Consider the following 25,466-nt stretch of genomic DNA (forward strand, 5'->3'; position numbering starts at 1 on the left):
GTGTAGAAATTAACAGATTTGTGAATTGGCTTAGATATTTGACATTTAACTTTTAAAATTCCTTACCTTCAACTCTTCACCTTACATATTCTGATACACATATTTATAGTATTAAGTAAGTATAGTATGAAGTATAAGTATGAAGGATAGTATTAAGCCATTATTATCTGCCTTGACAAAGGGCAGAGTGAGTGTTCATGTACAACAAAGAAGGATTGGTCCCAATTTACTCTTTTCCTCCCCTAAATTCTCCTATCTTGAATGAAATCTTTCCATTTCTCATCATACTGGGATTGGCTTATCAGATTGTCCTATAGCAACTTCAATTTTGCTTATCAGGACCAAAATGTGTCATCGTGTTTTCTATTTTTAGGGATTGTAGGAAGCTGTGCTTTGACATGTGAGATGTGAGGAGCATCTGTTAAAGAGAATGCTAGAGTTGAAGGTGTTAAATGTTTAAAGAAATGATAAGACTTTGGGCTCAGCTTCCACGTAGGTTTACAAAGGGCTTGTAGATACTAGAGAGCTAATTCTCAGCACATTTCTATGAGGCAGATTTTATCTTCCATAAATACCTAGATGCACAGAGATGGTGAGTTGGCACAGTGTTAATCTTTATATGTCTAGCTTGATATTAACAGTAGCTCTGGAGGAAGAGAGTTGGTGATAGATATTTTAACCAGTTCCTAATTTGGGTCCTTCATCTATCTTGGCTATAGCTTAATACTTTTTTGTAGGGTTCCAAAAATACATATATGTCTGAGATAATTTTGAATTTTCATATCCCAGTGACACAGAAAACTTCTAGAAATGTACATGAACCAGTCAGATACTCCGTCAGTGAACTGGACTTTATTTCATTTATTTAGTTTTTTTTTTGTTTGTTTGTTTTTTTCTTGTATGCTTTTTCAATGGTTACTGAAAAATGTTACTTGGCACAGCTTTGCCAAAATCTGCTACTTGGGTTATGGTGAATCTTCCAGGCCATTGTGTGTATTATTTTCCTCATATATTAGAGGCCTCCAGGTACCTATTGAATTAGCTATAAAACTGCCTCTCCCAGAGCTTTGAAGTAACTGCTCCCTGTGTTTTAAGCACAGTTCTTTGGAAGATTCTTTAATTGTGGTGTATATCAAAAATAAAATGTAATAAAAAGATGGCTTTGTTTTTGTTTTAATTGTGACAAGGTAATTTATATCAGCTCTGTTTATTTACTTAGAACTCATAATCATAATTCATATTTCAGCCTGATTTAAACATTACTTTTTTATGGTTGTTTTGAGCAGGGTCTTAAGCCATCAAATATTCCCCCAATAAAACATGGCATTTTTGAGAAATACAGACCTTAAAGTTAATGGAACTTGCTTTGCCAAATTCATATCATGCCTCTATTTATTTCTCTGTGATAACTTTTTTCACACATATAACTCATTTCATACTTTACATTCACTTCATTTCTTACTATCAGGAAGCTATTGTTTTCACCATGCTCAAGACACAGTTTAAATGAGTTGGTCAATATTTTACTACTTGCTTTTGGACACATACAGCAACTCATTTTTTTAATTTTCTCTGCTGCCACTTAAAATGTTCTCTTCCTCTGGTATACTATTGTCTTAACTAGGGATGCCATAATAAAATAAATCCTATACTAGGATTTATTTAGTAACAAAATAAAATCCTATCCTAGGTGGCTTAAACAACATACATTTCTCACAGATAAATATGTATATATGTATACATATATATATACATATATATATATTTAATAGGTTATTTAATAGAAACCTGGATATTCGATAGAAACTTTACTGAGCCAGAGTCAGACTTTGTGCAAAATTTTATATATATACACTATGGCTGGCCTTAAATATGCTTCCTGTAAAAAAATGCTTTTATGCCTGGAATTTTCAAGATGGAGTTTTACTCTAATCTTTTCTATACCAAATGAAAACTGGAGTTAAAACTGTCATGTTGGTCCATATTGTTTGTTTCATTAATCCCTGGAAGCTACTTAGGAATTCTAACCCATTATAAAGGACTCTGACAGAAGCCAACCATGATGACCCAGGTATTGCCTGGGGAAGTTACACTGCTGGAGGGCTAATATAGACTGCATTTACACCTTTTATGCCCTATCTTGCATTGTCTAGATATGAATTTTGACTCCTACACATGCTGCAAAACAGCAAGAAGGCTTCTTACTTTGTTCCCTAGGATTTCTGTAATATTGGAAACTAATAGTTCCTGAGAACCTTGACCAATAGGGAATGGAGAACTAGTAAATAAGTATTTTCCTCTTCAGTATTTTGAATGGACAATGTTAAAGTTCATTTCACAACTGTGCCTGGTTGGCTTAGTTGGTAGAGCATGTGACTCTTGATCGTGGGGTTGCAAGCCCCATGTTGGGTGTAGAGATTACTTTAAAATCTTTAAGAAAAAAAAAAAAAGACACCCTTGGATGAACTTTCCATCCTTGTGTTTCCCTGCCTCCTAGTCCTCTTTCTCAACTCTACTCCTTCTGTTTCTTGGAATTTTTCCTAAAACTAAACCATTTGATAAGTCCTTTGTCTCTGTATTTTTAAGGAGCTGTCAAACTAAGACACACTGGCACTTAGAAATCTAGGATCCTAGATGAGTTATTGAATGTCTCTGTGTTGGAGCCCTGTGTGCAGGGAAGAGTTGACAGAGCAGTCCTGAAACTCAGAGAGATGCTTGTGAGCTTGGTCCTTGGCTGGTACTGATAGAAAGTGTTTCCTAATTGATAGAGAGTTGTTCACTATGCCTCATCTGTTAATACAAATAATGTTTGTGCTCAACACTTCCTTTCTTGTTATCTGGAATTTTGATAATTCTAGGCAGAGAGTACCTATGGACCAGCCCTCCAACAAACGGACACTGGCACTGAGTCCCTAATAGGTTTTCCTGGATGGATATATTGCACATATGTTGATAAATTTGCATTGCTGAGAGAAGAGTGTACTCTCTGACGACCACATGGGAGAGGGGAGCATAAAGAAGTTTGCATATGGATTCCTACAGATTCCATCTGTGTTTTTTTCCTCTTATTATTCATTTGTGTATTCCTAATACATGGTTGTAATAATTCCTTAACCATAAGTACAGCTTAGATACTGAGTTCTATGAGTGTTTCTAGCAAATCTTTGAATGTAGGGGTGGTCTTGGGCACCCCTGACAGACCTGTTGTGGTTATTGTAAAGATAAAATAAGAAGGAATGAAAGATTTAGTCACAGTACTTCTAACATAAGTGTTCAGTAAATTAAGATTTACTAAAGTGTTTCCTGTCCACTCAATATTGGGTAGCAGTTGGTTTGGGAGGGGTCCCAGTTAATCAGATTGACTGAGTGTATGGGTCATATCAGAGTCTTGAGAGAGATAACAGAGAGATAGATTGGCATTAAAGGTATTGCAGTTGAAATTTAGCTTACTGATGCTCAATGCAATTGCTTCAAAACCCTTGTCTTTCTCCCCAGTCTTTGAGGCAGCCAATAGGAAATGTAGAATAATAGTTAATGACTTTCCTATTTTTGTCAACACAGCTGCCCCCACCCACAAAGTCTCCATTCAAAACCATTGACCTGAACTTGTTCTTTACCTTTCTGAGCTGGCACCATTTCCCATTTTTGTGACCTTTCTCTCCCATCAGCATGCTCACTTCTTTTTTTTTTTTTTTAAAGTTTTATTTTTTTGAGTAATCTCTACATCCAACTTGGGGATCAAACTTAAAACCCTGTGATCAAGAGTTGCATGCTCTTTCGACTGAGCCAGCCAGGTGCCCCAACAAGTTCACTTCTGACTACTCATCATGAACTGTCTCACATCCTCTCTCTGGGAAGTTACAGTTTTCAGAGAAGAGAGTGCTGTAATTTAAAATCTTACTGATGAGTGTGAAGATCTGGATTCTGCACTACAGCTTTGCCTCCATCTTTAAGACCTGGACCAAGTTATTTAGATTTCCCGAGGCTCTGTATAGTAATCTGTAATGCCAAGATAATATAGTTTATTTACTGGGGATTCTTTCTTGGACTGGGGTGGGATGGAGGCACAAAATGAGATAACACATGGTGAAAACACTCTAGACACTATAACACGGCACCCATGTTTGCTGTTTAGGTTCTTCCTTGCCGTATTGTTGTATGTTTCTGTTTCCGTCTTACTTGTTTATGTTCTCTTCTGTTTATCCAAATAGATTCTAAACTTGTTGAAGGTTGGGGCTATCTTTTCTTCATCTTGACTTTCCCTAGGTCGTTAGCAAAGTGGTATGCTCTATTTATGGAGCTCAGTTAAGAATAGTGTCAAGTTTATTCCTGAGGACCTGGCAGTTTGGAAATAGTATGTCGTAGGAATATTTGGAAGAAAGAAGGCACTGGGTTGAGAGTAACCACTTTACATTCAGAGCAGGAGCTAATGAAGTGGCAGATTTTCAGGGTTATTATGGAAGAGTCAAATTTTCTACACTGCTGGTTAAAGACTCCTTCATTATTAGCTGCCTTAGAACTAAATGCCCTATTGCCCTATAATTTTGTTTCATTAATTATGTCAGACATTTGTGGTATTTGAGGCAAACAACCCTTAGATTTCCATTTCACCTTTATCGTTAGCAAACATTTATCATGGATAGGGCTATTAAATTCTTTAGATTTTTTTTTTCTCATGGAGATCTAAAAAGAGCCGTATAGTAGTGACCTATCAAAATGCAAGTATTATAAAAACAGTAATATAGAGTATTAGTCAATAAGGATTTTAGCCATTGCTTTATTTAATAATCACTTACGTAGTTCTTACTTTGTGTTAGGTAAAATAAAAACTTTACGCATGTTAACTATTTTAATCCTTCTAACACTTTGTGGTAACTATGATCGTTATCTGCATGTTACAGACAAATTCAGGCTTAGAATGGCAGGTAAATTATCTATAATCCTACAAATGTATAAATGCTAAGCATACAGAACACAGTCAGTCTGGCTTTATAGTATGTATCTATGCTTCATTATTACAGTATGTATCTATGCTTCATTATTACCTGGTTATTTAACAATCTCCGCATATATCCAACCATGGTAATGTTGCTATTTTGTTAATTGTTTGGGTGCTAGCTTGATGTTATGACTGGGAAAACAAAGAAACAAACAAACCTGTCTTGTGGATTTGTAAACTTCAATGGCTTATTTATCTTTGCATTCCTGATTTTCACTTTCCATTGTAATTCAGCTCAAGAGGTTAAAATAAACTGGTGGGTTATAAAGTATGGATAGATAAGGAATGCTTGGCAAATATCTCCAAAATCTAAGTTAATGTCCTGAGAGCAATGACTATGAACCTTGATAGCACGTCCTTCTGTGCTGTTGTCAGCTCTATATTCTCAGCAGAGCTGACCTGATATTCACTCTCTTTGTTCATTTTGCAGATAATCCAGCATTAAAAGCATAAGATATAAAAGGATGAAAAGATTATGCCCCACTTTACTTATTTAACTAAATTATTATCCCTTGACCTTTTGACCAAACCAAATTCATCTTCTCTCTCCCCTGCTCTTCCACCCATTTTAATACTACAACACAGATTTAATGGATTGGGAGTCTGTGAGTAAGTTATAAGAACACGGAGAAGAGTGGCCAACATGATTAAGATTTTATTTGTGGTGTAATTCCATTATAATTAACATTATGTAACTGGAGAAATATGGTGTTTACATCCCTTCCTGGCAGCTGTTTTTTAAGTCAGTGGCAGAAAGGAGATTAAATAGTAAATGAAGTCCTATTTATTGAAGTTGTTTTTGCATCTTGTATTGGTAGATCATTTGTTTGTTTCACAAACCACAGTTAATTTAGTAAGGAAAATGAGCAATATGTTTAACAAGCATGTTAAATAAATTTGTTCGTAGTGCTTTGAAGTACCATTCTTGAACTCTTTACACTGGAGGTGAAATACCCCTGAAAGTTCTACAAAAGGGTAGGTGTTTAAATAGTGAAAGCAAAACACAGGTTGATCCCACTATCCAAGAATAGACAGGCCCTATGAAACCTTTTGTAAGGGGAAATATCATAAAGCGAAGAGTATCCCTCCACTTCCTGAAAGTTCAAGTTATGCTACTTTGCTTTTACATAGATCTATATTAGTACCTGTTTTTGCTAACCAAAAGCAGTCTGAGGGAGGATTTTTGCTTTTATGAGAAAAGCCCTTAACAACTACTGTTGGTAACTAATGTAGGAGACTCAAGCTTTGGAAAGCAGGGGTTACTTGTATTATATTTTTCCAGAAATGTTCAGTAGAATTTAAAGTTGATGAAAATAACATGATTTTGCATGTAAAGCATTTTCAATTTGTTGCAATTTTTTTTTTTTTCTAAAAACTAACTGGCCAGTTAAAGATAAAATCAATTGATGTAAGTCCAGATCAGATTCCTCTGGCCCAGGGCTTGACAATCTATGGCCCGATGGTCATATCTGGTCCTCCAGTTCTTTATGTTGACCACAAACTGAGATTGTTTTTATTTTTTTAGATGGTTGAGGGGGGAAAAAAGAGAATAATAGTTCTACATAACATTCAAATTTCAGTGTCCACAGATACAGTTTCATTAGAACACAGCCACACTCATTTGTTTATGTATTGTTGATGACTGCTTTCCTGTTAGGACAGCAGTTGCGTAGTACTGATACAGATTTTATGGCCTCTAAGGCTAAAAATACTTGTCATCTGGCCCTTTACAGAAAAGTTTGAAGACCCCTGCCCTAGCTAATAAAATACGACATCAATAGTGGTAATAACACTGTGATAAATGCTTTATATACATTATTTCTAATATTTCTAAAATGACTACAGTGTAGCCGTAATTACCTCCATTTTACAGATCAGGGCATTGAGGCTTTGAGTAAGTGATTTACTTGATTAGAGCTGTGTTTTGAAAACCGTCTATAACAACTTGTAATATATATGAATCACTAGAACTTAGAACTATTTAAAAATAATACTGTTAGTCTTTTGAAAGTAGGATTGTGTCCTCTATCATTTAATTAGTAGTTACTAAATAGGATTGGGTTGATAGATTTTAAATCAGTCATTGCTATGTATGAAACTTGACGTTCCATATTAATTTACTGCAATCTGCAGAGGGGAACTTGATATTCCATTTTGATAGTAGATGGTAGAATCTTCTGTGGCCATATGGATTCTGGTTTGTTCGTTTTTTCACCACATAAAAAATGATTACCAATTGGTACAACTTTTTGAGAAGCTCTAATATAGTGGTCTTGGCAAATGGGCCAGTAGGGTCTTTCTTTAAAAATTGTTGCTACTCTGTGATTTATTGTAGAAAGAAAACAAATAGGCAAAGCTGATGGGTGCTCATGGTAAGAGCTTAATGAGGGAAGTTTCTGGAAGGATGCAAGAAGGTATTGATGTTTTTTATTATTTATCTCTCACCTCTCTCACTGAACCAGAGGATCATGGCAAATGATGATTGCGTTAGGACGTGATGATGGTGGGTTTGTGTGTTATTGAAAAGTGGTGTAAAAGGAAATCCATTTAACAGAGTACTTAGGCTAACTTTAAGCCTGCTAGAAGAGGTAACCACTGTTTCCTCAAGAGCTTTCTGAAATTCAGTATGACAAGACTGATTAAATGAAACCTATTAGGTAAACTCTATATTAGTTTGCAAAAATCCTTAGGCTTCTTGAATGGATCCTTCAGAGGATCAAGGCTGTAATTACACAGGACTAAATATTAGGATAACAGCCTGTAAGATTCATATAGTTTCCTGGATACTGGAAAATAATTACTCTTTAGATTTCCTCAGATACAGCTGATAGTGTAGATAATGCCTTGAGGGTAGAGCCTGTGTCTTCAGTATCTTCAGTGTCTAGAAAAGTAACTAAGTACTAATAAATATTATTTTAGCTAAAATTTATTAAACACCATGTGCCAGGTGTTAATTTTTTTCTAATTAATATGTCATTTAATTTTCCAAAAATCCTGCTAGACTTAGTAATGGATTCCTATATTACAGGGGTGGAAGGGCCACATTAAACATTCAATGTGGCCGAAATTCCAGTGTGGTGTCTGTAATTCCAAAGCCTGTGATCTTGTCACCTTTGCTTTATTGTAGAGCACACTCTAAATATTTTATGAGTGAATGTGTGTGTATGAAAGGGAATTGTTATGAGGAAAACACCATCATTGAATATAAATGTTTTCAATCTAAATTTTGTTTATTCTGGTACTGTTAAAATTATTAAGCTTTTTGAGAGATTCGTACTCTATTTACTTGATTTGAAAAAGAATTATTATTTTTTAAAGATTTTATTGATTTATTGGGAGGGGGAGAGAATGAGCAGTGGGGAGTGGCAGAGGGAGAAAGAAAGAGAAGCAGACTCCCTGCTGAGCAGGAAGCCTGGTGCAAGGCCCAATCCCGGACCCAGAGATCATGACCTGAGCTGAAGGCAGACCCTTAACCCACTGAGCCTCCAAGGAGCCCTTGAAAAAGAATTATTAGGGAATAATCCAAGGTTTTATTTATTTATTTATTTATTTATTTATTTATATTATATTATAATAATATTTTTTTATTCTATTATGTTAGTCACCATACAGTACATCCCTCGTTTTTGATGTAAAGTTCAATGACTCATTAGTTGCGTATAACACCCAGTGCACCATGCAATACGTGCCCTCCTTACTACCCATCACCAGCCTATCCCATTCCCCCCCACAAAGCTCAGTTTGTTTCTCAGAGTCCATAGTCTGTCATGCTTCATTTCCCCTTCTGATTACCCCCCCTTTCTTTATCCCTTTCTTCTCCTACCGATCTTCCTAGTTATTTTCCATAGATGAGAGAAACCGTATAATTGTCTTTCTCTGCTTGACTTAGGAGTTAAGATGGCCAAGGTATAATTTATGATTGAATAAATCAGCTGCTGCCTGTCCTACGTAGCAATGTGATTGGCAGCAAAGGTGTGGTATTTCTGCTCCAATTTAGATGAATTACAAATGATCAGTTATCCCAAATGTTGTTTGTTGAGATAAAACTCAATGTTCATACCACTTGAAAAGCATCATCATGTGTATGGGTTGAAGAGTTCTCATCTATACCTTAAGTGATTTTTCATAGCGATGTTGTTGGTCACACAGACAGGCCCTCTCTAGCTAAGAAAAATAATCTTGGAGGGTTTAAATGATTTGTCCAGGTAACCCAGCTGGAAATTCAAGCCTTCTGACTTTAATACCAAGCTGGTCAATGCCTTGTTTTGAGGGGCAAGATCTGGATCCACATAATGGGAATCAACCAGTCTTCACACGCCTAATGAAGATAGGATTGTAAAGATAAACAGCTTCTTCCCCTTTGGAGACCAGCTTAGTTACTGGAACCATCAAAACACAGGTACACACAAAGGAACGTGTGGAATATACATGCATCATAGATAACAGTGCTCTAGTCCTGCGCTAGTGGAAATACGCAAACTAAAAATATAATCTCAACTTTGCTGGAAGTCCTAGTAAAAAGTACAGTGATGCAGGTGAAATTTTATTTAACACCATGTGTTCAACATATTGTATCAACAAGTACCAATATTAAAACAGTTACGAATGAGATACTTTACATTGATTGTTTGTACTACATCTTCAGTTTTTACTAGCTACATGACAAAGTACTCAATAGTCCCATCTGGCCAGTGGCTACCTTATTGGACAGCACAGCTCTGAACAGTAGGAAAGTGCGACTGAGCTTTACTGCTTAGGTATGGAGAAGCTCTGAGAGGAAAAGGAAGGGAAGAAGTTCTCCTAATTCATTCCTCTACATCACCCCAAATTTGTCATTCAGATGATCTCTTTTATGTTTAAATTTAAATGTCTGTTCATATTTTTAACCTAACCGGCTAGTCATCTCACTGTTTGATATTCAATCATCTGATAAAGAATTTCTATTCTCAAGAGTTCTCTGAGGAAGCAGTGTATCTGTGCAAGGAAATACATAAACATGACTCCAGTGATTGGAACAAAATTAGAAGATTCCTGAGGAAAAATTGCTGCTATAATTTAACAAATGCACCTCAGCAACAGCCAAGGCTCATGAGAAGCAAATTGGTTATTTTGGGTTAATGTCAAATGAATGTGCTTTCACTTCACATTTTTTTTTCTTTTTGTCATTCACCTAAAATGAATGGTTGATAATGGCTAGAATGTAATTTAGTTACAGAAAGAGTAGAAAATGCTGGAAAAATTTTAAACTCCTCTTCAACTCATTCAGTCAATTACATCCTAATAGAATTATATTAATTTTGATTGAGATTATAAGGATTTTTTGTTTTTTCCCCCTACTCTTTTAGACATTTATTAATTCAAAACAAAACATTCCTAGGAAATTAACACAAATGATTATTCATAAATTATACATTTCTGTAAAGAAGTTTCTCCAGTTGGCAAGGCTTACCAGAGCATTTAAATAATCATGTTCTAGATATAGATATGTATAGTACACACATAGGCTTTTTCTTTTTGCCATAATGAATGGGACACTTGTCTCAAATTTTGTAGTGTTTTCTAAAATGATTAAATGATATCATCATCTAATAATAAAAATTATATGAACTACTCTATACTTTTTTGTTCTATATACTTGACATGCATTATTTTACTTAATCTTCATTATTTAAGGAGCTCTTAAAACCAGCAGGGAGTGCCCCAATGACTATATATTCTTAGACTATATAATTTTAAAGGAGATATTTAGGAGTAAAAAAATTGGTTTATTATTTTTTATAAATATTGGTAAATAATCCTTTATAGATTTTGTACCAGTGTGTCCACCCACCAAAAATGGTGGGTATGTGAATGTTTTTTATCCCTTGCACTTATAAACACAGTGTAAACCTTTTGGTCTTTGCCACTTCAATAGATGGAAAACATGATGTGTTAAAATATTATTGTTTTCAGTTGTATTTTCTTTTACGATTGAAATCAAGCCTTCATAATAGTCCTTATCACCCTCCAGTTCTCAAAACACCCCTGCCAAGGGATTAGCAGGTTTTAAATGAGATGGCTTTGCTAGTGGAAAGTCATAAGAAAAACTGAGGAAGAGATGTAGGTTTTTTCACTTTGGCATATAGGTTTTACTTTTATAAAATACCTTGTTTTTTTCTGAGGTGGTTTGAGAGCTTTTGATAGAAATCTGTTTGTATCCTAAGAAGTTGGTTATGGGGCACCTGTTAGGAGCATTCAAACCATCCATGCATGGCTGGCAAATCTGTCTGCTATTATATTTTCTAGGCTAAGTGGGGGTTAGACTGAACTGTTTTGAGATATGACAGTTATTAAACATATACCCACAAAAACCCCAAAGGGATGCTAAAAATTGATGGGCTTTTATTTTTACATACCAGATTCTTAACAGCTCCAGGACTGAAATCCACTATTGACTCTTCATTCAATAAAATCATATGAATATTGACTATTTTACTGTCAGTAGATGGCATTCTTGACTAGAAACCTACTTCATAACTTCACCTCGTGGCCTCTCCATAACCTCTTAAGTAGTCAGTTAAAAAGCTTGTGTTTTATTCTCAATTCTTTCATGGCTATATGCACTGACTATTATATAGACAGCTTTTGTGAACTAGGCACGTATGCTTCAGCATAAAATACTTGACTTTGGAATAATGTCACTTAAGGATTATCTCCAGTGACTGAGGACAGGCATAGATGGCATGGGAAATGAAATCTGTTGAGAATCTGGAGATCATTTTCTTTGGATTTCCATTGAACTCCCTAAATAAACGTTTTAATGGAACAGCAATATGACAAAATCATAGTTATTCTCTTGCAGAGACTTGAAGGTGTTCTAACACACCCCTGTAACTCTGTAGATGAAAAAACTCACTAGGGAAGCGCTTTTTCCAAGAAAGATCCTGGAAGAGTTAGGACTCCCTGATTTGAGCCTAGTGATTCTCTTTTCTCAAAATTGCCCATAGCCTGTTTGAACAAGAAGTGAATACACAGCACAGGTGGAAAAACAACAAAGATAATCACATGGACAATGCACCTTATTAAATTAGTGTTGGCAGCATTTCTTCACTGTTCCAGCCATTCCATGGGATTCTTTGCTCTGTGAGCTATCTAATAAGCTTTCTTTGTTTTCAGATGATAATTTGCCAGGTAGCTGTTAGATTCTGAAATGACAACCTGACCATCTTGCAAGAAAACATGCACCATATAGGTATTAAAAGAGATCTTCATTGCATCCAACTAAGACTTAAAAACTTCATCAGCTTGTGAAATTTCTCTCCTTATACAGAATTACTCAGAGATATGCCTTTATTCCAGACCCTGGACCAAGAAATCTTTGACAGGGATATGCTGATATATCTGATAAGAAAATACATTAAATGTCATTTTACAGAGCTAATGAGAATGGATATGATACCTGGAGTTAGTAAGTTATAAAATAAATTTATAAAATAAAATTATTTTCTTGAGCATAAAGCAAGTACATTGTTTATTGCATTTGTCATAAAGAAATTTAATCTTTATCAATTACTCTGAAAGAAGCTTGATCATTTTGTGAATGTGGTCCTAACAAAGAATGTATTGGTCTTGTCATTTTTCTTTTCTATTTTCCTTTTCTTCTGTTTAGTCAGTAGCACCCATCTCTGTGTCAGAGAAGCATGCAATTGCATTTTCAGTATTGCCTCAGTCACAAATGATTCAAGTTTATGCTAAAAGGGGACCAGATACTTGTCTTCCTTGTTGTTTGAAGCTTTGACAAAATCTATTCATTTGCTTTCAATAGTATTGCTCTGAGTTTATTTTTTGCTTGGGAAAAAGGCCATAGTTATTTGGAAAAATTGAGTTTTCATTTATCTTGGCTTATCTGTCATATTGATAAGATCTGCTGTCTTAGAACTCGCTCAGAACTAACAAAAGAACAAAGTGCCTGAGAAGACCCATAAGTCTATAAATTTCAGAAACAAAAGATTTATTTTTCTCCTTTCTACTTGTCTTTTGAATAGAGTTTGAATGAATGATTATTGTGAATAGCATGAGATTTAATGATGCCAACATTATCAATTTATGCTCTTACCCAGGTGTGAAGGATTATGCATACGAAGGTAACCTGAAACCTCCTTACATAAAGCAGCTTACTAATACAGAAGTTAGTTTTAGGGTGCCTTGGTGGCTCAGTTGGTTAAGCGTCCGATTCTTGGTTTTGGCTCAGGTCCTGATCTCATGGGTCCTGATTTCATGGGTCATGAGATAAAGCCCTGTGTCAGGCTTCGTGCTCAGTGGAAGTCTGCTTGGATATTCTGCCCTTTCCCCTCCTCGTGCTCTCTCATTCTTGCTCAAATAAATAAATCTCAAAAAGAAGTTAGTTTTGGTGCAGTCACAAACACAGAGCCCTTAATGTCTGTGTAGGAAGGGAATATCTCATTCTGTTTTTCAGTGTGCTACAGTAAATACTTAAAAGATATCAAGATATCTCAAAATTTTGGATAAATGAAACCTATTGTGTATCATTTTCCCTGTTTTGTATTCATTCCTGTCAGGGTTTTTATAAATGTTTGATCCTTTTTATCTGCTTAAAATAATGTTGCTCCCTGATGCAAATTGCTTTGGTCTTTGACTTGTCAGTAAGAGGAGCTTTGCCGTATTATTATAAACACATGATGTATTTTGATTAATGGTTATTATGCTGACTAGAAAACCAGATTTCAGTATACTGGTCTCACTAGATTTTAAGTATTGATGATTAAGAAGTCACAGGACCGTGCAGTACTGTGCTTGTTCTTGGCCTAATTCGTTTATTTGCTGTTGCACATATCCACTCACCACCCAGGGTTTCGGTGACCATGGTGAGAGAGACATCGCATTAGGTGCTGTAGTACAGATATGAACACCCTCTTGCTCCTGGAACATACAGTTTAGTTAAAGGAGGGGTGTTGCTAAACCGATACCAAATGTAATGCAGGAAATACTACAATAGGAGATGCAGAGGTAAGCCTTAATTCAGTGGAGAAGGGTTTGGAAAGTTCAGGTTGGCAGAGTTGAGTTTTGAGGGGTGAGTGCTTCCTTAGTTATGCGGGAGAACGGATTGCATACATTTTCATGAAAATTTTCTATAGCAGCAGCATAATCATCATGGAGTTACAACGTGGTCTCATTGGGAGAACTTGTCTAGTTTACATCATCTGGATCACTGCCAAGGTTCTGTAATTTATTAGGAAGTACACAGGAGTTAGAGATAAGAGGTCTCATTCTGGTGCTTATTAGCAATGCAACCACAGGCCAAACATGAAACCTCTTACCCTACTTTTTAATCTGATAACTGGAGACAATACCACTAGATACTCAATACATGTTCTCCGTTGGACATTAAGTCAAACATTTATCTGAAAGCATATTGTAAATGGAAAAGTTTCATAAAATAAACTTCTTTTATTCTATGCATATTTCACTCCTAAATTTTATTCATTGAATTACATATGGGGAATAAATTTTGTTTCAGTCTTCAGGAAGCAATTCACAGTTTATAAGCATCATTATTGGATTCCACCGTACTTTGTTTTGGGACTCAGGAATAATTTTAAATATTTTCCTCAAGAATACAACATTTTTATGTTCCAATTATACCACCATGACTTAGTACAAATGGAACATAAAAAAGATACCCCAACTATCATTTTCATTCACTTACGCATTTTAATTTTACTCATTAATATCTATTGCATGTCAGGGTCTATGCTAGGCACCAGGAATATGCAACATAGATGCTACCTTCATTTAGTGTACATTGTAGTGAGGGATGTAGTTATAAGTTACATAGACAATCAGTGATAAATGCTTTGAAGAAGCAAATGCTCTTCTGTGAGAATATATTATGAGGACCTGACTTAGGGCATCAAAAGAGGCTTCTCTTAGAAAGCGAAGTTTAAGTGGGAATCTACAGAAAGAATAGGTGGAAGTGGGTTAAGGGAGAGAAGATGCCAGATGACATAATACATATAAAAACCCTTAAATAGGAAGGAACATTATAGATTTCGAGAAATGAAAGCACTTGAGTATATCTGGAGTGCAGAGAGCAAGGCGGAGAATGGTGGAAGATACTGGGAATATTTGGCAAAGGGTAGATGGTAGCTGGATTTGTAGGCAAGTTAAAAAAAACTTCGGTCATTTTCTATGACTAAGACACTGAAGCATCTTCAGAGGGTTGAAATGGGGGGGGAGGAGGAAAAAGGGTGGGGTCGGGTGAATGCAATGCGAATGTTCTTCCTACTGTTTTAGGTGTGAAATAATGGTAGGTAGAAGGGAGATGGTAACAGATAAATGTATGAAGTAAAATGGTCTGGACCTAGTGGTGGATTGACTACTCTTACAAGAGATGAGAGAGAAAGGTATGTGTGACTTCTGCCTCTCTGGCTGGTGAATTATGGTGGTGCCATTCACTACCAACACTGGAAGTTGACCATTTGGGTTGGGGGGAGAATTGGTATAGGAAATCATGTGTTTGTATTCAAACACATGGAGTTTGGCATCCCTTTAGAGTATCCAAATAGTGATGTCTGGTAGCCAATTGGCTGCATGGATGTGGAGCTCAGAAAGGAGAGTTTGAAGATAAAACATAAGTCATAGAAATGTAAATATAAATTTTTGTTAAGTCCAAACTATTATCAATAACACTTGGAGTTTAAATTTAGGAAGGTTCAGTCGAGGGTAAGAAAAGTGGGGCATATATAAATATTAGATAGACCTCACACCATTTAAAATTTTGTAGGGGTGCCTAGCTGGATCAGTCAGTAGAGCCTGTGACTCTTGATCCCAGGGTTGTGAGTTCGAGCCCCATGTTGGGTGTAGAGATTACTTAAAAAAAAAAAGTAAAATTTTTATAATCAAACAATTTATCTAGCCTTTAAATTTAGATTTCATGTTTTTAAAAATAAATTCTCATCTAAAAATTGTCAGTGAATTTAAAGAAATGGTGAGAGGTGAGTTTTTATGTAGTTTATGAAGAATGAATATTAATTTTTGCTCTTTATGATCTAAGGAAAATTTTTCCTTAATTTCAAATGAAGACCATTTTTACTTTCTTATGAAAATCAAATGCTTACTATAATGTGTACAATAAGCAAAACTAGTGGTATCTCTTTATCATAGGTATTCGAATATAGATCAGCCTATAGGCTTTTTTAATAGATTTACTGTGACAATTTTCTTGCACATCAGGGTAACTTATTGCACAGTTTAAAGAATATGATGACAAAATCAGATCCTCTGTAATTCACTGAGATACTTTTTCTGGCATGACTTCATGACTTGCCATTCAGACAGGTTTTTTTGTTTGTTTTTTGTTTTTAAGTAGGCTCCCAAGGTGGGGCTTGAACTCATGACTCTAACCCTGAGATGAGGACCTGAGCTGAAATCAAGTGTTAGACACTTAACCAACTGAGCCACGCAGGTGCCCCTGCCATTGAGACATTTTATTCTAAAACCAGCAATACTGGAATGCAACTGACTACATAAAACAAAACAAAAAACAAAAACAGGTTTATGCTTTATTCTAAAATCCATTTCTTTATTTGTAGGTGATGAGCAATTGAAGTTGAGATGAATAACATTTGGGGGTATGTACCATTTATTTAAATAATTTATATGCTACATTACACATATATATTTTTATCTTTAAGGAATTCTACAAAGGCTATGACTCTTGACAAGGAGTGCATTTCCTTATGAGTTATGGAATTAATAAATAGCTGTATTTTATGTAAATAATACATACAGAAAGCAGTAGCAATGGATTTTATAATAAACTATAAGATAATAAGTGATTTTAAATGTAATGTGTAGCCCAAAAAATTCATTTGCAAATAAAATTTTAGTAAATTTCATTTTCCAATGTACTTTAAAATTGTCCAGTTTTTAAAGTAGGAAAGTTAACTGATTATCTTAAATATATTACCCAAATAATTGTAGTATGCATTGTTTATTAGTTTTTATTAATTTATTAGTTTATATTTATTTGGCTATAAACCTTTGGTGTTTTTTATACAAGTTATATTTTGTTATGTTAAATTCTAATATTGCCAGCATGCACATTTTGAAACCCAGTTTACTCCTATAAACATGATTTCGTATGTTGTCGTTTTTAGTGATGAATTGACTCTGTTTTCAGGAGAAAAATTCTCAATGAACTTCTGTTTCTCAAGCTAACACCTTTGTATCTTATACAAAATTTTCTGTTGTTACTCCTTCTGATTTAATATATATATCATATACTGGAGAATTACCTATTTGCTTGTTCTAGTAATTTATATTTTGGTTATATTTTGTGGTAATACTGTGATACGTATTTGCTCACCCAGTTGCACATAAATCTGTGACATTACAGAATTTAATATATGGGAAAGATCTTTAGACTTAAAAAGGATTACGACCATTTAAGAATGATTATTAATATGTATAAAATTGAGTCTTAACTGCATTAATGCCTGTTTAACCTACACACAGATACATGGACACACAATCACATAGCAAAGATGACCAAATATGAAAAGCTGGATGGTATCCTATGGTGTTGGGCTATCACAACCTTGGGCCAGTGGCTCTTAAGTCAAGTGTTTTGAGAGGAATCTTTCTTTCAAGAGCTGTGGGATCTTAAGCAATTCAGTTTCCCTAAGTACATCACTTTCTTTTTATGGTTAGTGGGCTAAATCATGTATGATTTCTTATGTTACCTCTTCCCTAAAATACTTTGATTTCATATTTGAAAAAGCTAAAGTTTAGAGGTGAATAATTTTGTTTGGTAAAACTGTTACTAACTAATATTTTACAGTGTAAGATTAATTTACTTATTGGGATAGGAGAGTAGAAAGGTACGATTGATTCTCCGGCTAATCAGCAGTGTTCTTGTTTGCTTAAATTTTGGGGTGGGGGTGGATCTAAGAAGGCAGGCTTCCCCTCTGTGTCATTTTGCCCTACCTGACTTGGAGACTCAGGATGGACTCATTTTGAAAGAATCCCTCATAACCTTGTTAGCTCAAGGTTATCTTTTATCTGATTTCTCTCTTCCTGGATAGGTTGCAGGCTGAAGAACATTAAAATATCTATTTTCTTAGTGGTTTCCTTTTCTAGATTTGAATAATTCACTTGATTCTTCCAGGCTACTTAGATGAAAGAATGTTATCCAGGAATGCTAATTTTAGTTCCTTTTGTTTGAAATTAGAGAAATAAATGCATTATATTTTTAGTATAGATAGTAAGGCCTCATATCTTTTAATTTGGTCATTTAAAAAACTAAATAATGTTCAGATACCTTTTATATTGTGAGGTTAGATATTTGCTTGAGTTAGGCATTTTTTTTTATTAAAAAATATTTGAAGTAGATAAATACTGGGAAAGGTCCATTTGAATATTGGGCTTATTCTGCATTGAATACTCCCTTGTGTTCCTATTCATATATTATTTTAAGATCTTTATTACAAACATTACCAATGAAGATATGAAATGACCTCTGTTTTATGCTAGAGGGGATTTTTAAGAACCAGGTTAGGGACTCTGGTAGGTATCTTGGGCCATTTTTCTCACTGTGAAATATTGTGATTGTATGATTTTTATCTGATGGGTAAAATCTTAATTGTCACCTTTGTAGATGAAAAATGGTAAGATGGTGTCCATTTGATATGGCTCAGCCTACATATATGCAAGATTAGTTATTCATTGGTTAGAAAAAAATATATAACTCATCTGTAAAAATGACAACAACAGGCAGCATAGCTTATTAAGACACTAACTTCATTTTTAAAAATGTAGTTATCATCATGAATGCCAGATATTAAAACTATATTTTAAACATTTGTAAATCAAATGGAAATAAAATGTTCTTTGCATATCTTATTTCTTTTATAGGGATTTTTTCCCTGTATTTTATGAAACAAATCACAGGCATTACAGTTTGAAATCAGCTTTATTGTTTTCATTGCAGTTGCTACATAGCTGTTGAATATTTGCAGTAAGTTTTAATGACGAATGAAGTGCACGTTTGATTATATGCCATTAGTAAAAATATCTTTTTATAGCAAAGGGTGGTTTTCAACATGGCCTTGACAAAGGAAATATATAAATGTGTTATTTCCCTTCGAAAGAATACAAGTCAGAATAAGCAAATTTTAAGGGAAATATTTAAAAATTACCAATTAATGAATATTCTTTGTTGAAATTATATGAACATGTAAATAGAGAGCATAGATGTACTTATTTTCAGAGACTAGTATAATACTAATTAGAAGAGTTGTAAATACTGTAATTATTCTACTAAATTAATTCCATTTTTATTACCTATTTTATTGCTAAGTATGGCAGGGATTAGGAAGATAGCTATAATGCTGACGTTGAGAATGTTTCCACAATTACTTTTCAGTTTTTCTAGCCATTATCTTATGTTACTGATTCTCCTGCTACTTACCGCTGCTGTACCCAATATTTGATCCTACCTTTCTGCCTTTTATTTAATTTCCTTTGTCAGGGATACTCTTGTCTTCCAGTCCTTACCTATCAAAGTTGTATTTAACTTGTGATGTCTAGTTTGATGTTTGCCTCTTTCACAAGGCTATCAGATGCCGTACAGTCAGAACTCCCTGCTCAAGGTCATTGCTGTCAGCTTGTCCTTCCAATCATCTAAAGCATGATCCCTTGTGACCAACACATGTTCATCTCACTTATCCTCTTGTTTTCTGCCCTATTGGGTAAATCATCTCACACCATCATTTATTTAACTTTGAACACTGTTCCTTAGTGTTGAGAAATACTAGAAAAGTGAGAATGTATCTGCATGCATGGTGTGAGGTATTGGGCTAGAGACCATAAAAAAGTATATTGGTGCTGGGAAGAATGGTTATTTAAGGAATTAAATGAGTAATAATTATTTTATCAAGAACAGGAGGAAATCTTTGATAGGAATTATAAGGCAAGGGATACTTTCTTTGACCTTTCCTATTCTGCTTCTTAACATCTATTTAATATTAATAACAGCAGAAATGACAGCTATAATGGCAACTATAGTTTCATAGCTCTTACTGTATGTATTCACACACTTCATCTTTTTTGGTTTTCATGTCATGCCATGAGATTGGTGGGGCAGAAGTTTTGGACATTATTCAGATTTGGCTAAGTTTATTTGTTATCAGCTAATACCATTTAAAGCCCGATTGTGCAATCTAACTGCTTTTATTAAATATTAAGTTAATATTTAATGTCTGTGATCTTTTAGCATAATGTAAAAATAAAGTAACCTCTGCAATCCAGAAAGCAGTGTCCTAACTTAAAACTATATGCCTTTTAACATAGATATAGCCATTTAGATCAAAATTCATGGACTTGGGTCCCAAGTTGCAAACATTTCACAGTTCCCTAATCCTCTGGACAAAGAAATTCAAGAAGGAGCAGATCTATACCCTAAAAGTATCATCAGAGTAGGGACATTAAGAGTGAGATGGTCTCTAGAGAGGAAGGTGACTAATGTCCATACAGTTAGGATAAGCCAAGATACCCAGACAAGATTGAACAGGAAGCAGGAGAGAAAGAGTCCTGAAATAGTTGTCTCCACTTCTGTGACCTCAGATGCTGCTTCATGCAACTTTTTCTTCAATCTTGAGCTATACCCTAGGGTAATTAGGGGCTATAGGACCCAGTCGATTACCCTTTTATATGAGCTATATTGTGTAGGGTCTTTGTTATTTGCAATTCAGCATCCTGATTAATGCAGATAAAATCATTGATGTAACAGTGTTCTTTCTGCTCCACTTTCTATTTCTATTTTACTTTTTTCTCTTCTTCCCTTTCCTTTCTTCTCCTCTCCTTCTCTGGCTACACTTTCCTTTATGCCTTGCTCTTTCTTTCTCCCTCTTATCCACTCATTCATTCATCCTTGTATCCATCCATCTAATATTCGTCTACTGTTTAGCACATATTGAGCATTATCCTAGGTCCTGAGGACAAAAAGATGCATGACATACAGTCTTCATTCTCTTTAGGATGAGGTTTCCTCTCTTTGGTTTTAGGAAGTGGTGTTTTGAAGAGGGAGGTAGAGCCCAGGCCAAAAATGGGAGAAAATAGAGGCGCCTGGGTGGCGCAGTCGTTAAGTGTCTGCCTTTGGCTCATGGCGTGATCCCGGCGTTATGGGATCAAACCCCACATCAGGCTCCTCTGCTATGAGCCTGCTTCTTCCTCTCCCACTCCCCCTGCTTGTGTTCCCTCTCTCGCTGGCTGTCTCTACCTCTGTCAAATAAATAAATAAAATCTTTTAAAAAAATGGGAGAAAATAATAAAAAAGGAAATCCTTATAGCATTTGCCTAATACTTGAGGTTGGTGGAAAGATTCAAGATGGGAAGGGTTAATTGGGAAGGGTTGCTGAAAAAGTTGAGCTTAGAGCAGAGATTCTTTATAACAGCAATTTGTCGATAACTTCAAGGCAGATCATAGGTTCAAATTATATACGCTCGTACCATAGCATGCATTATTTAAATTGATAGGGGGGAAATCATCCTTGAACCTTCCTGTTCTATAGTATGGTTACAAGGTATGTGCAAAGAAGAAAACCTGGACGTCTCACTCTTTCTTCTTTAGTAAGCATTGGGAAAATAAACACTATAAGGACACTAATTATAAAGGGCATCACAAAATCACCTGCTTTTTCAGGTTATCATAAACTCAGAGGGAACCAACAGGAATTGGTGAAATGTCCTTAAAAGTGCTCACCATATGCAGTAATTCAGTCCGAGTCTACTCACATGGACATTCACAAGTATAGTAGTAATTTGGAAACAAAAGATGGAAATTTTGACAGCTGTGATCTGTAACCTTTCCTCTTAAAATATTTCAGCTAAATTCCTCAGCCTGTCCTGCAGGATCCTGGGCACACTGGCCACAATCTACTTTGTGCTTCATCACCTTAATCCCCTAAGCTTCTGTATTTTTTTACTGCCACACCTCAGCAAATATTCTTCTTTGGATATGTTACTGACCTCTATCTGTTGTCCTCTTAAACCTGGTAAATTCATTTTTTAAATCCCTGTTTCTTTTAAAGCATACCCTTTTGAAGGCCTCACCCTTGGAAACTTTCTCTATCCAAAGCAATGTTGGTCTTAACTTGGTAACTGCATGCATCTCTTTCTTATGTCACCAACCACTGTGTGGGTTATTATTGTTATTATATTTTTCTTTTTAAAATGAGACAAGGGCTCTGTTAGAGCAGGAACCTTTACATCCATCTTTATATGATCAATTTCCAGACCCATGCATGGGGGATAATGAGGGTTGAATGCTTGTTAACTGAATGAATAAATGAACAAAATGGAATGGATGAGACACATAATATAGTTCACTGTGGACAAGTGAAGGATAATGTTTTCTCCAAAATAAGGGCAAAGCAAAGGTTTTGAGATTTCTCTTTAAACCTTATTATTCTTAAAACCTTTAGGGCTTTACATGTAGAAACTTTTACATTGTTTGAAATATTATCTGATAAATAATCATTGTTACAAACATTTCTTATGATCTACATTCCAAAAGACTATATAATCAAAAAGATGAATATATATACTGGTTGCCCACAAGAAAACACTGGAAACAAAGGTAAAAACACTATAATTCAGGATATTTAATGTTTAACTATGAAAAAGTTTGAACAGGCCATTACAATGTTTAATTAAAAATATTCTGAAGTCAAATTGAGAAATACTATATATATCTTCTATAATATGCAAAATGTATGTTTCTATATTAAATACAAGGAGAAGCCCTGTAGCTAAAAAATCTGTTGTTGTTGGGTGCCTGGGTGGCTCAGTCAGTTCAGTGTCTTGACTCATGGGTTTTGCTCAGGTCATGGTCGCAGGGTTGTGAGATCAAGTCCTGCATTGGGCTCCATGCTTAGCGGGGAGTCTGCTTGAGATTCTCTCCCTCTGCTCCTCCTCCCCATTCAGGATGTGTGTACGCTCTCTCTTTCTCTCTCTCTCTAAAACAAATCTTTTAAAAAAATCTTTTGCAGATAGAAGTGACATATAACTCTAAGGATAGAACTACTCCCCCCTTTTCCTTTGATAACCATATTCCACAGAATACGGTTTGGGAGTTTCTGACTTAATAGAAGATAAAATCATAATGATTTATTAGGAATGAAATGAGACTGGGAGAATCCCTAATTTATTTGTGGTCTTAAGCTGCCACTTTCAGAAACAAAACCTTGGGCAAAATAGACACATTGATGCAGTATTCATCACAGCTTAACTTTCTGAGTAGCTACTTTGTGCCAGGTACACTCCAGCTATATGAAGATGAATGAGACAGGCAGGTTGGGGAATATCACAATTGATAGGTTCCCAGGTGATGGTTCTCATATTTCTAGAAAAAGACAATGACAGTGTGTACACTGAACATGATTCTCCTGCTGCAATTAATTTCCCAAAAGCTCTTACTGCATGGAACCTTTTGTAACTATTCTTCAGAAGTATAGACTTTGAGGAAGGCTTAAGAAAATAGTTAGGAATGTGGAATTTTAGAAATGTACCATATACATTTAAAACTCTTACCATTTTAATTTAAAACAGTAAAAATGGATGCATTTATTTTTCTCTTAGACAAATGACTGCATAGTGAAAGATTCTAAATTCAACCTGATATTTCATTTTATTATTTGAGTCTCATTGGTCGTCATGAAAAATGACACACCTTTCAGCTACCTTTAACTAGGTATCCTATCATTAATCATAAACTGTCTAGCTATGCTGAAGTTTGCATATTTTTTTGTGAATCAATATTTGTATCCCACAAGTAGATAGAGTTGCTTTTTGAGAATTATCCTTTTCTTACCACCACTTCCTCCAAATTCACCAGCACCAGACAGACAGATGGATGCATGTGTGTTTGTACAAATGTGGGTGCTTGCTGTCTCTCCTCTCTCTCTCTCTCATACACATACACACATGCTCTTACATGAACACCTTGCTAGATGTTAATTTTTCAGGAATTAGTGATTCTAATTATTTTCCTTAGGTACAGATTGGATTCTTAACCTAAAACTCTGTTAGGATTCTGTTTAACAACAGCTTTGGTCTATTTTCTTTCCATTTATCCTATAATTTAATTTGTACTCTGCTTATCTTGGACATTCTCATCTTGCAGCCATCTTTTCTTCCCTGAGTTTTTGACATTCTATGGCTGAGATATGGTAAAGTGCACATAATCATGCAATCATTTACTTATTCATTCAAAAAATTGTCATCAAGGCAATGTGCTGGCTGTTGTGGGAATGATAATGAAAGGATTTTATAATACCACTTATCCTGAAAGAAAACTTTTAATGGGGATTTTTTTGGCCATTATTTTTAAACATTTTTTTGAGTGATAAAACTGCTATTTTTGACATGTGCTTTAAGTAGCTTCCAAACAGTTATTTTGGTTCTGGCCCTTAGCTATGCTAGGAATTATGGAAGGAACATTTTTAACTGAGGATATTGGTTTGAAGTTAAGCATAATTAGTATATATAATGTTTATTAATTCAGCACATGTCTTTGTAACAGTGTAATATGTAAATACTATTTTAGTAAATAAAAATAAGTTATTATAATTGCCAACGTGTTTTTCCATTGACAGGAGAAAGGGGATGATGTATGCATGTAATTCCAATGCAAGATAGAATATGAGTTCCCAAAAGAGGAATAGATGAAGTCTGATAGGGAATTCAGAGATGGCAAAAATCACTTCTCTCTGGAAATCTAGGAAAAGTTTTTTGGAAGGGGTTGGCATTGAATTTGCTCAGTGTTTATGGTTAGGATATGAATATATGGAGATGGTGGTGATGGTCACTATAGGCTAAGTAAGTAGTGCAAATACAAATAAGAAGGTATGGGTTGGGGCAAAGATGTGTACAGCACATGGAGGATATCAGTTAAGTACAGCATGCAACATGGAAAGAATGTGCCTATTGTGTATGACACACAAATACATTATGTTCTATATATTTTAGTCCCAGGTCTCTTGTTCCTCTACGAGGTGGATTTATATGGATGCCTTTCTACTTGGCCCTCATACATAGTCAGTTCTGTTGATAGGTTCTTGCTGATGTAGTAACTTCAATAATCCTTGAGTTATGCAGTCTTCTCCAGCCTTGATAGAGTGTTGAATGTTCAAAAGAAAAATCCAAGTACCTATTAAATCATCAAATGCCATTGCATGTTTATGAAATCAGATGAAAGCCAATTTCTACATTAGAGCAAATCTACTTTCCTGTATTTGGTTGAGGTTGTAAGGAGAGATTACTTTGCTTCCCTAAGAAGGTTAAGCTGTCATCTAGTTAAATATGGACTTAAAATAATGCTGCCAAAGCAGCTGCCTCCTGTGATTGATGATGATGATGACGGATGATGATAGTTTTGAAATCAGTTTTGCAGGGGAAATTGCTATTT

General features: G+C 35.1%; 1 protein-coding gene across 5 annotated transcripts in view; it reads left to right on the top strand.

Annotated features, from left to right (window-relative positions):
* The window catches only part of CNTN4 (contactin 4), a 901,169-nt gene that overhangs the window by 120,831 nt on the left and 754,872 nt on the right, over positions 1 to 25,466 (top strand). For 4 of the 5 annotated variants that reach the window (XM_034658663.1, XM_034658662.1, XM_034658661.1 and 1 more), the window contains exon 2: positions 16,591 to 16,629. The exons of the other annotated variant lie outside the window; for it this stretch is intronic. The gene's annotated coding sequence lies outside the window, so the exon portion shown is untranslated. The remainder of the gene's footprint in view (positions 1 to 16,590; positions 16,630 to 25,466) is intronic. 5 annotated transcript variants of the gene reach the window in all.

This window comes from Ailuropoda melanoleuca, chromosome 4 (assembly GCF_002007445.2).
Source record: "Ailuropoda melanoleuca isolate Jingjing chromosome 4, ASM200744v2, whole genome shotgun sequence".
Taxonomy (NCBI): domain Eukaryota; kingdom Metazoa; phylum Chordata; class Mammalia; order Carnivora; family Ursidae; genus Ailuropoda; species Ailuropoda melanoleuca.